Source organism: Oryx dammah, unplaced genomic scaffold (assembly GCF_014754425.2).
Source record: "Oryx dammah isolate SB20612 unplaced genomic scaffold, SCBI_Odam_1.1 HiC_scaffold_2, whole genome shotgun sequence".
NCBI lineage: Eukaryota > Metazoa > Chordata > Mammalia > Artiodactyla > Bovidae > Oryx > Oryx dammah.
This window is the reverse complement of record NW_024070186.1, coordinates 94621404-94635502: the sequence shown is the minus strand read 5'-3', so window position 1 is coordinate 94635502 and position 14099 is coordinate 94621404. Positions and strand designations below refer to the sequence as shown.

Below are 14099 nucleotides of genomic sequence, written 5' to 3'. Positions count from 1 at the left end.
ACATGTAACATGAGGTCTAACTTCTAACGACTGTTTGCTGCTGCTGCTAAGTCGCTTCAGTCGTGTCCGACTCTGTGCGACCCCATAGACGGCAGCCCACTAGGCTCCCCCATCCCTGGGATTCTCCAGGCAAGAATACTGGAGCGGGTTGCCATTTCCTTCCCCAATGCATGAAAGTGAAAAGTGAAAGTAAAGTCACTCAGCCATGCCCAACTCTTAGCGAACCCATGGACTGCAGCCTACCAGGCTCCTCTGTCCATGGGATTTTCCACACAAGAGTACTGGAGTGGGTTGCTATGTTTAAGTATACAGTATTCAGTCCAATATTAATTATACAACAGAGTTCCAAAATGTACTCATCTTGCTTAACTGAAATTTTATCCCCAGTGGCTAGTCACTCTCCATTTTTCTTTCCTCCCAGTATCTGGGAAAAACCATCATTTCACTCTTTGATTCAGTGAATCTGAAGCTGAACTGATTCTTAAGGGGAACCCTTGTTTTATTCAGTCACCAAGAACAACACAGGAAGAGTCATAGAATTTAGAGAGATTAAAGACTTTATTTTGGGGGCTCCAAAATCACTGCAGATGGTGACTGCAGCCATGAAATTAAAAGACGCTTACTCCTTGGAAGAAAAGTTATGACCAAGCTAGATAGTATATTCAAAAGCAGAGACATTACTTTGCCGACTAAGGTCCGTCTAGTCAAGGCTATGGTTTTTCCTGTGGTCATGTATGGATGTGAGAGTTGGACTGTGAAGAAGGCTGAGCGCTGAAGAATTGATGCTTTTGAACTGTGGTGTTGGAGACGACTCTTGAGAGTCCCTTGGACTGCAAGGAGATCCAACCAGTCCATTCTGAAGGAGATCAGCCCTGGGATTTCTTTGGAAGGAATGATGCTAAAGCTGAAGCTCCAGTACTTTGGCCACCTCATGAGAAGAGTTGACTCATTGGAAAAGACTCTGATGCTGGGAGGAATTGGGGGCAGGAGGAGAAGGGGACGACAGAGGATGAGATGGCTGGATGGCATCACTGACTCAATGGACGTGAGTCTGAGTGAACTCTGGGAGTTGGTGATGGACAGGGAGGCCTGGCGTGCTGTGATTCATGGGGTCGCAAAGAGTCGGACACGACTGAGCGACTGAACTGAACTGAAAGATCTTGAACATCATCTAACTTTCTGATTGGTTGATAGGAGCATGAGTGCAGAAAGAAATGAAATTTCTTCCCAAATTTATACGTTTTAATGCCAGAGCCAACTCTAATCACTGCTAGGCCTGTTCTATAAAACTACCACCACCCACATTTGTTTATAAAAACACTTGAACCCTGATAGTGCTCCTAGTAACTCTAAAGGGAAAGTGTATGTTTTGATTTAACCAAAGCCCAAGACCATGTTCACCATTGTCACTGAAACTGAGAGAACATTCTACAAAAGAGACATTCATTGCAATGTCGAACCAAGCCCAATGATCCATATAAGTCTTCTCATTTGGAGCAGCCATGTCAATTCATTTGCCTGCATTCACACAGTAAGTAGGTGGTGGAGTTTGGGACCACAGGATATTTGATTTCCAAGGCAATTCTTTAACCTCTATGCTATTTGGCCAAAGTGGCATTAGTAGCAGCAGAGCTGAGAAATAAAGTCCAAATATAGTCTATCTCCTAACACTTAACTTTCATAATGCTTTGGAGTTAAATGTGGTTGAGTAATGAGAGATAGTACCTTTGTGAACTGAAGTTTATCAGAAGTGATTTTCATTATGGCTTTATTAATACATGCTAGAGTTCACAGGCTGGAGATGTACATGGCAGGCAATCCTTAAGTTATGTACAATTGGAAATATGTTGATTTTCCTGAACTAAGACAATGGTATTCATAAATGAGTTTCAGTGAGTTGGCCATAATTACAAACCAGGGTATAATTTAGGGACTCACTCTTTCATTATAAATGGTGTTTCTTCTCTGTTTCACTTTTCTTGCTCTTGCAGATTTCCTGCTCTTTTTGTATCAAAAGGTGCCCTTTAATCCAAAGAGCAAACTTATCTACACATGACTTCAGTTTTAAACATTACCTATTTACTCAACACATTCCTACTCTTTTCTAAAACATAATGAAATAAAACAGTTGAAAGAGAAAACAAACTGCACAGTGAGAGGTAACGTACCCCCTGATTACTCCTGTGGAAGATTTCTCTGATCAAGGTGACTGTCCGTGGGCCACAGAACAGGGGCCCTTGGTTCCAGCTAGTGGGCTAAGCTGTCAGTTATTTCTTCTGGACCTTCTAGTTCTTATCTTCAAGACAGAGAGATGAAAGTGTTTCACTTAAACAAATATCAGAGTGGCATCATCACCGTAGCAACCAGAAACAAGACCTTAAGACAGAAGTGAGTCAAGGAAGGAGATGTATTATTATTTATTTTAGATTAAATAAAATACATGCAAGTTTAATAGTTGAAAATAGCCTAGCATGTTGAAAAAAGATAATAGAATAGCCTGCCTCTTTTGTTCTACTCTAACATTTTACCTGCTTTCCATTATTGTGACCAAAATCAGAATCACCCAGTGGAAGAACTCAGCCTCCTTTCATGATGAATTCCAAATGATACCTATTATTCAAGACATTTATTATTAAAAATCTGATAGAGTTCATTTGGAAAATAAATGGGTGTGCACCCTACATCTTTTGAAAAGAGAAATTGAGAGGAAGAGCATGAATCTCTCGGGAGAGATCTTAAACATCCAGTTCTGAATCTTACATAGCTCAAACAGCAGTCAACACGTGGATCTTAACAGCCTTGCTGGAGAATGGAAAAAGGAATTTAAATTTGCTAGCAGAGTTGGTAGGTTAGTTTGAACACCTTAATGGATGAATTTCAACCCCTGTCAAACCAGTCTGAGTGGCATATGTGCACATTACCTATGCCTATTTCTTATATCTTTCTTTTGCTTTCAAAATTTGTATAAAATTGTACACAACACAGAGTAATTGTATTCCTAACATTACATATATGCTTAAATACATTTAATGGATCTTTCTTGAAATCTGGAGGCTGAAAGGGTTTCATTGTTTAGTCCTGTAGTATAGAGACTCAGAAAAAAGCTCAAACTTCATATTGTTCAGAATGTCATTATTTTTATTGTCATGGAGAAATTAAAGGCAAAACTAGAAGCATTAGTGAGAAAATTACTGACTTCTGTTTTTCCTCTAACATAGAGTTGTGCGAATACCTCTGTGTGAGACAAGGACCCCGCTGTCTTAGTGACAGAACAGGGGGTGAGAAATGAGGGGATCATTTCCTCTCATTTGTTCTTTGGGATTCTCTAGATACTATTTTCTGGTGCCACGGAAATTTCTAAATGAGGGAGTCTGAGGCCGACTTCACAGAAACCATCTCCACCTGCTGATTTGGGGAGCAGCGTAGTGCTGGCCTGAAACAAAGGCTGAAAAAGAAATTGACTGACAATTCAGTGTTCCCATGCTTTATTTTGTCTGTGTGAAATAAGCCTTGCTAGTTCTAAATAAAGTTTTCAGTTTAAACACACCTTACCAGCAAGTGTAAGCAGATTCCTTTAACAACCTTAAGTAGGTAACTTGGTACTGTCTATAATTTCAGTCATGTAAGTGTTAGGGGAAGCACGCTGACTGACATCACCCACCCTGGCCAGGCAACATAGTAACCATTTGCATGACTTGTTTTGCACAGGAGGTCCTGGTAAGGAAAACAGAACTAATAAGCCACCATCAATCGGAAGAGTTCGGGAAAGGTCAAAAGGAGACAACACATGTCTGACCACCTCCCAGAATCCTTCTTGTTGGCGTCCATCTTGGCTGAACAAGGCGTGCACCACCAGGAAAGACTCTGAGTCAGAATGATTGGCTAAAGACAATCCGGAAGCTAATCCTATCACCATAAAACCCGGAGACTGTGAGCCGTGTGGCAGAGCTGTTCTGGGTTTCCTTACCCCACTGCTCTCCACCCGGGTGCCCTTTCCCAATAAAATCTCTTGCTTTGTCAGCACATGTGTCTCCTCGAACAATTCATTTCCAAGTGTTAGACAAGAGCTCAGTTTCGGGCCCTGGAAGGGGTTCCCCTTCCTGCAACATAAGCACTGCCTATAATGGAAACAGGAGTGGAGGAAGAAACAGTAAATGATGGTAAAGCCACTTCCAGTCAGAATTAGGTCAGGGAATCTGGCTGTCATAAGCACTCACCCCTTGGCACCTTTACGTGTGCCGAGATTTGATTCATCTTGCTAGTTTCGGAAAAACAGCAATGGACAGCGAATGGGGATCCCAGCCTATTTCCATTCCTTCATGGTTTGCTCTGTGAATGTGGGACAGTAACATCTTTCAAAGCAGAGAGAATATTAGGGATTCTGAGAATTTGAGAAATTATTTCAGGGTTCCTCACTGCATCTTTTAGAAGAATTATATTAGGTGTTAGTTACCAGAAGATATAATATGCAAAAACAAAATTCCAAGGTAAATCACTTTGGGAAATACTAGATGACCCAAAGTTAAACAGGGCTCTTATTCTAAGGATTCTTAGAATCTTTAATATGGTATGTACATTATGACTTTCCAGAAGGTGATTAAGTACTCCATTTTCCACAACCATATTTGATTACATGCACACACACACACACACACACGTATTTATTTATTAAGAACACTGAAAAGACTATATTACTGAGAACATAATTTGAGAAGATTGATGCCATCTAAACTTTTTAGGTTATCAGGGAGACTAACACCCAGAAGGCTTAAATGATAGTAATTGAATGACAAAAACATGAAGCACAGGACCTTAGCCCTGCTCTCCTGACCTCCAGCTTAGGAATTCTATGTATTATATCAGGCTATCCTAAGCTTTGTTGAGTTCCACTTTCTGCAACTGTAAAATGGGGAAAATTACTATTTTTTTTCTGACTCCTTAGCGGAGATTCTATAAGAATCAAATAAGTAAAAGGATGTGGAAAGTTCTTCTATGTGAGTTAGTATGTGACAAACACTAATATTTCACATTAGTACATGAAGTATGTGCAAGTATGTGAAATAGTTAATCCAAATATGTGAATTAATGTAAATAAGCACATACTTTTAGGGTTTCTCAGGCAGCGTTAGTGGTAAAGAACCCTCCTGTCAATACAGGAAATATAAGAGATGTAGGCTTGATTCCCAAGTTGGGAAGATCCCCTGGGAAAGGGCATGGCAACCCACTTCAGTATTTTTGCCTGCAGAATACCCATGGACAGAGGAGCCTGGTGGGCTATAGTCCATAGGGTCGCAAAGAGTCAAGCACAACTGAAGCAACTTAGCATGCACACACACAAGCACATGCTTTTACAGTTGGTGTCTGTTATTACACTTTAAGAAAACTAGTTATAAGTCACTTATTCTGGAAGCTCTATATGTCCTTTGTGAGAGTGAGATATAGTTTCTCCTAGACCTATGTGATTTTCACTGAAAAAGAGATCTCCAGGGCACTAGGGAATCCATCAGAAGTATCAGGATACCCAGGGCCCTTCTGTAACTTTTTCCTTTAAATTATTTTCTCATATATTTGCTTCCCAGCTAGTGAGAAACCATGTAACTCTTTGTTTTCAATTTTGTGGGAGTTGTAACTAAATAGAACCTGAAGCTAAGAACAAAAGGCTCTGAATCCTCCTTTCTGAGTCATTCCCACACAAGGTGGCTGAACAGTGCTATTTCAGCTGAACCAGCAATAGAACCCACTTTTCCTACAGTAAAGAAGTCTAAAGTTAAACATAAACTTACTATATGATCTATTTTATCCTAGGTATTTATTTAAGAGGAAAAAAAGCATATGTCTGCACAGATATAATACTTACACATGAACGTGCATATCAACCTTTATAATATCCCCAAATTGGTAACGGTAAATGTCTATCAACAGATGAGTAGATCAACAATACATGGTAAATCTGTACAGTAGAATAGTACTCAGGAATATAAAGGGATAGACTTGATATATTCAACACCATAGATGAAACTCAAAGTCATTATATTGAGTGAAATAAGCCAAAGGAGAGTACATGCTATATGATCCCATTTATATAAAATATTAGAAAATTCAGATTATAGGAACAGAAAGTAGACCTGTGGTTGCCTAGAGACAGTAGGAGGCCGAGAGTGGAAGAGAGACAAATTATTAAAAAGCATGAGGAAACATTTGAGGATGATGAATATGGTTATCACCTTGATTGTGCTATGGTTTCACAGATATGTACACACATCAAAACTATTGTAGACTTTACATAACTGCAGTTTGTTGTATACTGATTATATTTAAAAATTTTAAAGAAAACTAAAAAACTGTCACTAGGTGAGTGAAAGAATGCAGAAATAAAGGAAAGGTAGTCAAGAAACAACAGTGTAGTGATGGGGCAGGGCCCTGGTGCCTCCTCAAAGGATAAGCAAATCCTACCGCAGGAACTAGGCCCCCACCCAGGTGGAAGACGGTAACTGCAGACCAAGCTTGCACATACTGACTACACCACCCTGTTACCTCACCACCAACCATCAGAAGAAAGTTACACACTCAGTAGCCCTCTCCCCAAATTTGCCTTTAAAAACTTACCTGAAACCCATCTAGGAGCTCAGCTCTTTTGAGAATGAGCTGTCCATTCTCCCTGCTTGGCCTGCAATAAACCTTACTCTGCTCCAAACTCCAGTGTAATTATTTGTTTGGCTTCATGTGTCTGTATGTCCAGCACGTGAACTTGGGTTCAACAATATGTTATGGGAAAGAATGAAACATTTTAAAGCTTGAATAGGTCCCCTCTCCCCCACAACAGACTGCCCACATGATTTGCAGTAATGCATCCACAGTTTGCCTTTCAGAAAATCCCGTCATGAGAACCCCTTGTTCTTTCCCCTACTCTAGAGGACACAGTATCTATAAAACAGAACTGTTGATTCTTTTTAAAATAATATCTCTATGAATTATCACAGTCTGTACATAAAGGCAGTTCTCTTGGCAATTAGTTCTCTGGTGTGCTCCCAGCTCTAACCTTTCTTCCTGTGAATTCTCATTGTTACTCAAACATTTTAAAGCTGCTGTGTCCAGGAATATTTTTTTCCAGTAGCATCTGAGCATTAAAGAACTTCTAATGGTCAGAGATGTTTTCTCACTAACTGACATAGTTACTGAGTATATCATCAAATTTTAGAAATTCTGTTGGAGATGCTTGCTTTCCACATTTATATGATGTGCTCAGTGTGAGAGAACTAACAAGATAGAATTTTTGTGTTCTTTAAAAACATATTTGTATTTGTATTATTTGTGGTATGTTTTTAAATGAAATGAATCCTTTTAATGAAGTAACTTTAAGGCACAAGAATAGTTTTTACTGTTCTTATTCTGCTGGCTAGAATAGCACACTTGAAGATAAATGTTCATTTTCACATCTCTTAAAGAAAGACGGTGTAGGAAGAAACAGAAAGTCTAGACAAGTCAATGTTGAAGTCAAAAACTCATGGATCAGGAGCTTCTCTTGAGTTTCTCTTACTTTTGCCATTAATTAACTGAAATTTTAGACTAATGAGTAATCCTCATTGGGACATGGATTCTTTATCTATTGGATAAAAGATCATAGCAAATGTTTCAAAGATACTTTCAAGCTCTTCACTAAAATCACTACTTTCCTTACGGCATAAAATGGGACAGACACAAAAGTCACACTGTCTTTAATTGTAGGTTCCTTTTAGTTATACCACTGTACAAAACTGTAAGTTTTTTTTTTTATTACCTAGAGTAACAAGAAGTGTCCTTTTTTCTAGAATAAGGTACTTACAACATTTAGTACCATGCATTATTGATGTTGTTGTTTAGTTGCTAAACTATGTCTGAATCTTTTGTGACCTTATGGACAGTAGCCCACCATGCTCCTCTGTCAATGCATTAGGTATTATTTATACAAATGTTTCTTTATATTGTCACAAATATAATTGCCCTGTTATAAATACTCTGTCTGTGTGTGTGTGTGTGTGTGTGTGTGTGTGTGCGCGCGTGCACGCGCACATGTGTGTGCTGAGTTGCTCCGTTGTGTCCACCTCTTTGTGACTCCATGAACTGTAGCCTCCCAGGCTCCTCTGTCCATGGATTTCTCAGGAAAGAATAATGGAGTGGGTTGTCATTTTATACCTAAGTCTGCCCCTTAGTTATACTTGCGGTGATTCAGGACAGGTGTCCACATTGCACCAACAAAATGAAATAGTAATATAAACATGATAAACTTATATTAAATAATAGCTTAGCAAATACTTCTGTTAGATGATTTTAGGCCCGAAACAATATATTTTTCTTGGCAATTTGGAAACAATGGATGACAAGTCAATGCCTGGAGCTTAGAATTAACTCTCCTTCCCTGTCCTCCCCTCCTCCCCCACTGCCTCGCCCCCTGCCCAGTGCCCAATTTCTCACCCTTGTGGTTGTATGGACGTGCTGCAGGGAATCTAAAAGATTTACACAGTATAATCTGTTTTTATTCCCATGACCCATTATAATGTAAAACATTTTTGTTTTCAGTACCATACTCTTCAGTCTTGGCCATCAGTGTGACAGGTACAATTTTTTTTTCAATGGAATAATAAAAAATTGTTCTGAGTACCAGGACTAACATAAAACTAGAGAAAACACTGGAAAAGTTATCGTAGATTGTCCTTAAGTGACAGCCAGGAAATATTGATCTCAAAGTGTTATACCTGCCATCAGGAACACAGAAGGCAATAAAAGAATTTAGTGGATACTCTTATAATTGACCATTTCCATTTCTCTTAATGGTATCAGTCTCTAAGCCATTAATCACTAGGTTTTTCAGAATCTTTCTAAATCTCTCTCTTCCTTCTTCCCTCCCTCCCTTCCTTCCTTCTTATTATCATTAGGAAATCTTTAAAACTTTCAATTCTATGTGATTATTCTCTTGAACTTCACATTTAAGAGTGTGCTATACAAAGGAATTTGAAATAAACCCCATTTACCCCTGAGGTGGTCTGTGCTCTCCTGTGAGTCCGTGGGTTCTTCCTGGTCATGTCACTGATTGAACCTGTAGTATCGGGCCTTGGAAAATCCTGCCTTTTGTTTATTGTTCAAACAAACTCTTTAATAGCAGCACATGTAAAATAAAACTTTAGAATTTAATTTATTCCAGTATAATGAGGCTGCCAAGAAGAGATCAACATAAAAGCCAACCTTCCTATTTTTAAAACAGAGCGCATGAGAGCTTGCCTCATTTCCAATCTTCTCCAAAACCTCCTCCCTCTGGTAGGCATCTTACACTCCATCCATACTCAACCACTTACAGTGCCCATCGAATTATTTCCTCCACGCCTTTGTATATGTACATCTATTGCTTGAAATGCCATTTTCCTCCCCTTCTCTCCCAAGCCGCTCTAATTTGTCCTCCAAGACTTGATTTAAGGCTTCCCCTCTGGGAAGTCGAAGTCTTTTCTTCACAACCCGCCACCAGCTTCCAGCCAAGAACAGACGTGTGGGGTTGCTCTGTGTTCCCATTTTATACCAATGAAAATCATAGCCCTTCTCTCTCAGAATTACAGTTATCTCTGAATATCTGTCTCTTCAAACAGGCAGTAATCTTTTTTAGATGCGGTATTGTCTGTTCACTGTCTCATCTGCAGATCTAGCCACATATTTGGTCTTAGTAGTCAGCCAGTCAGTTTTAGGCGAATGAATAAATGAATGAGGCACCCACCTTAGGAATGCAGAGTTTCAGCCTGGAGTACAGGATTCTAAGAGCCACATGACAGGGCTATAGGTATCTTGAGGTACTAGCATTACCATAATAATGGTTAATCTTTACTTAGGGCTTAATAAGTATCATGCCATGTTTTAAAAATTTTATACGGATCATGTCATTTATTCCTGGACAAAACCCAGTACTATAACTATCCTCATTTTGCACATAGAAAATCTGAGACACAGAGAAGTTAAGTAAACCTCACAGATTTGGGAAGAACAAGGTGAAGTCAGGTGTTAAACCAGAAGGTTTGACCCCAAAGCCCACACTCTTAATTACCAGTACAGGGTGACTGCCTTGGCTGCTACTGTAGAAGGAGGAAACTTTTCAGAATCTAAGCACAAAGCTGGCATATACTATTAACTCAGAAACTGTCTCTATGATGCTTTGCTTTGAGTGACCAAAAGGGTGGAATTTTGTTGAAGAGTCTTGGCTATTGACTCAACAGAAAACATATCAATTTTTTTTTTCTTTTAATTAGAGCTATCCAACAACACAATGGGCTAGCTCTGAAGCCATTCATTTGGAAAACTAAGCAGAGACTGAGCTACTACTTAGTGGGGGATTTCAGATCTGGAATGTGGATGCATCAAAAGGATGCTGCTAAGTCGCTTCAGTCGTGTCTGACCCTGTGCAACCCCGTAGATGGCAGCCCACCAGGCTCTCCCGTCCCTGGGATTCTCCAGGCAAGGACACTGGAGTGGGTTACCATTTCCTTCTCCAAAGCATGAAAGTGAAAAGTGAAAGTCAAGTCACTCAGTCGTGTCCGACTCTTCGCAACCCCATGGACTGCAGCCTACCAGGCTCCTCCGTCCGTGGGATTTTCCAGGCAAGAGTACTGGAGTGGGGTGCCATTGCCTTCTTGGAGAGTATAGTATAGAACTTGTCCAAATGAGGTCAGTGAATACTTTCAACACTAAGACACCATTCAGGCCCCAACTGAAGAATTTTCCAAAGTAGAGATGAACAAAAAGCACAGTGGAAAGCAGGTAGCCTGAAAGGACAGAAGACAGATCTATTCATTGTCGAGTGACAGTGTCGCATCATTTAATCTTTCAGAGACTCAGTTTCTTCAGCTATAGAATGGGGGTAACAATCACTTTCTTATGTTCAATATGTGGGGATCAAACTATTTTTGAAAGTGGTAGAATATGATATAAATATAAATTGCCATGAAGGAGATATGAAAGAGATGTAAAGTTAGGAGAGAAGTGGAATTAAAATCAAGTATGTGTGTGTTAGGCAGTTGTGTCTGACTCTTTTTCTCCAGGCAAGAATGTTAGAGTGGGTTGCCATCCCCTTCACCAGGGGATCTTTCCAACCCAAGGATCAAAGTCAGGTCTCCTGTATTGCAGGCAGATTCTTTACCAGCTGATCCACCAGGGAAGCCACAAAATCAAGTATGTGTGTGTATATATATATATATATACAGAAGGCAATATATATATATATGTGTGTGTGTGTATATATATATATATATACAGAAGGTAATATATATATACAGAAGGCAATATATATATATATGTATATATATATGTATGTACATATACATACTTGAAGTGAAGTGAAGGAAAAGTCACTCAGTCGTGTCCAACTCTTTGTGACCCCATAGACTATATAGTCCATGGAATTCTCTAGACCAGAATACTGGAGTGGGTAGCCTTTCCCTTCTCCAGGGGATCTTCCCAACTCAGGGATTGAAACCAGGTCTCCCACATCGCAGGCAGATTCTTCACCAGGGGAGCCACAAGGGAAGCCCAAAAATTACTGGAAGGGGGTTGCCATTTCCTTTTCCAGGGAATCTTCCCAACCCAGGGATTGAACCCACATCTCTTATGTCTCCTGCACTGGCAGGCGGGTTCTTTACCCCCAGCACCACCTGGGAAGCCCTTTGTGTGTGTGTGTGTGTATATGCACTTATTCAGCCTATAATTGCTATCAGCTCTCAAAAATGTTCAGCATGATTCAGACATCTTTGTCAAAAATATCACCCTCTCATGAACTTGAACATATTGGTTTACCTCGTATGAGCTGGTACTTTTCCTGGATGATATTTTCTGTGTCTCAGCCCTTATACTAAGACTCAGTATATAAACAGCCTTGACAATTTACAACTCTTAAGTTGCTGAGGTCAGAGACCCCTTAGGAATTTTAAGGTTGCTAGTCTGAGAATCATTTTCTTTCCCTTTGCTATACAGATACCATCCACTGAGCATGCACAGTAACAGCTTTCATTTGGCAGTAATACCCGCAGGAGCATCTGTATATGGAGCTCTGGACTGTGGTTTAATTTCAGTGGTAGGCAGCCTTGGTCAAAGAAAGACAAATTCTTATCCTCAGGTTACAGAATCACCGTTGGTATAGAGCACACTCTACACATCAAACTGTCAAAGGACTTGTAATGGAATTAAAGAAAAAAGTAGTGCCAGAACAAATGAGAAAGGATAAAGGAAAAAAGAAAACTGAAAGAAGAAAAGAATAACAGGAAAAAGTAAAATAAGAAGATGAAGAAACTTAAGGAGAGAAGACAACAGATTGAGAATAGGAAAACAAACAAGACGACCCATTGAAGAGCACCTGTCTTCAGTACCTGTTTTGCTGGACAATTGAAGGGGTCCCCTGAACCCTGCTGTTATCCTGATTTTCAGAGATGGATTAGCAAAATATAGAGTGAGCATAAATTTGCTGTGTTGGTGCAGAGTCACCTTGGACCTCATCAGCATTGCTAAACATCACCCGTAACCCTTCCATTATCACTGAGGGTCTGCTCAGCACCAGGCCCAACTTGCTCCAATAATTTCAATTACTTTCCCTGACAAATTTTATGTTTCATGTATTTTAGTGGCCTTATAATTATGATTTCTCTCATTTCTCGCTATCAAGCTTAATGGGTTCCAGCATGAGTGTGCGGTTTCAGAAATGAAGTTCCACTTGAATTCACAAGTTATTATCTACTTTCATAAATGGAATTGGAAAGAGAGAGTGGAAAAGGGATAAAGAATGAGGAATAAGGAAGAGATGAGTGAGCAGGAGGAGAAAAAAAAAGAAAACAAAAGGCCAGGATTAAAGAAAAAAATCAGCCAAATGTGAAAGGAAAAATCAGACTGAGTATATATAGAAAGTAGAAAGGAAAGTATGTAGACAACCTTTTCTAAAATATATGAAAAGCACTGAACAGGTTATTTCCATTATTAGGCACACGACTGATAAAGCAACCTGCTGTGTTAAAAAATTCTCAGGCTCTCCAGCTAGACCACATTGAGTTTGAGGAACCTGGTCCTTTTATTTTTCCCCACTAGCTCTGGGATCAAAAACATGTTACTTGAACTTGCTCAGATGTATCTGCTTTCTTCTTTGTGTGGCTAAGAACGTTGACTTTTTGGACTAATTTCCTTTCTTCTTCCTTAATCTTGAGTATGTGTATATGTGTGCAGGTGTATGTATCAAAGTATTTTAATGGAATGGCAATTATATACAAGAAAGTGCTGGTGCAGGGAGATGGGCTTTCTGAGAGGTTGCAGAGTCAGAGGCAGAGATACATGTATAGCGTAGGTTACCTGGGCACCAACACAACTCACCTCCCACATGTGAGGTGATGATTCAACTCCCACTATCTGGCATAATAAATAGAAATATCTAGTTTTGAAGACACTCTCATCAGTGGAAGCCTTAGTAAAAAATATTATTTGTATCTTTTGTGTGATGGATAGAATAGAATAGAATCCCAGTTCTATGTGATGATTAGTTAAGCCCCAGGAGGAAAGGACTGTGATGCAGCAAGGTATCAAGGGTTCAGATCCAGGGACTTCCCTGGTGGTCCAGTGGTTAAGACTCTGTATTCCCACTGCAGGGGGCACAGTTTCGATCCCTGGTCAGGGAACTAAGACCCCATATCCTATGTGGCAAAAAAGAGGGCTCAGATCCATTAAGACTTTGGGAAGTGAGCATCACTAGCAGCTGTGTGAATTCTGATTTGGGGCCAAATAATTGGTAACTTAATCTGACCTGATAGTTGGGTCCTGCATGTTACCTCTTATAACCAGCATTCAGTCCATTTGAAAAGATGTAGCAGGAAAAGCAGGACATAGAAAAGTGAATAAGACATAACTGTTGACTTAAAGAAGCAAACAATGTCATAGGGGACATAAAATAGGCAAATAAGTATAATAGAAAACAAATATGATGAATGGTATAAAGATACACAAATGATATCACTATAATGGTAGAAAGCAAAGAGGAACTAAAGAGTCTCTTGATGAGGATGAAAGAGGAGAGTGAAAAAGCTGGTTTAAAACTGAACATTCAAAACACTAAG

The 14099-nt window shown here is 39.6% G+C and overlaps 1 non-coding gene across 1 annotated transcript; it reads left to right on the top strand.

The window, feature by feature from the left end:
- The first annotated feature begins 13591 nt into the window (after positions 1 to 13591).
- On the top strand, positions 13592 to 13664 carry TRNAG-CCC. Its single transcript has one exon. It is a non-coding gene; the product is annotated as a tRNA-Gly (tRNA).
- Positions 13665 to 14099: the final 435 nt, after the last annotated feature.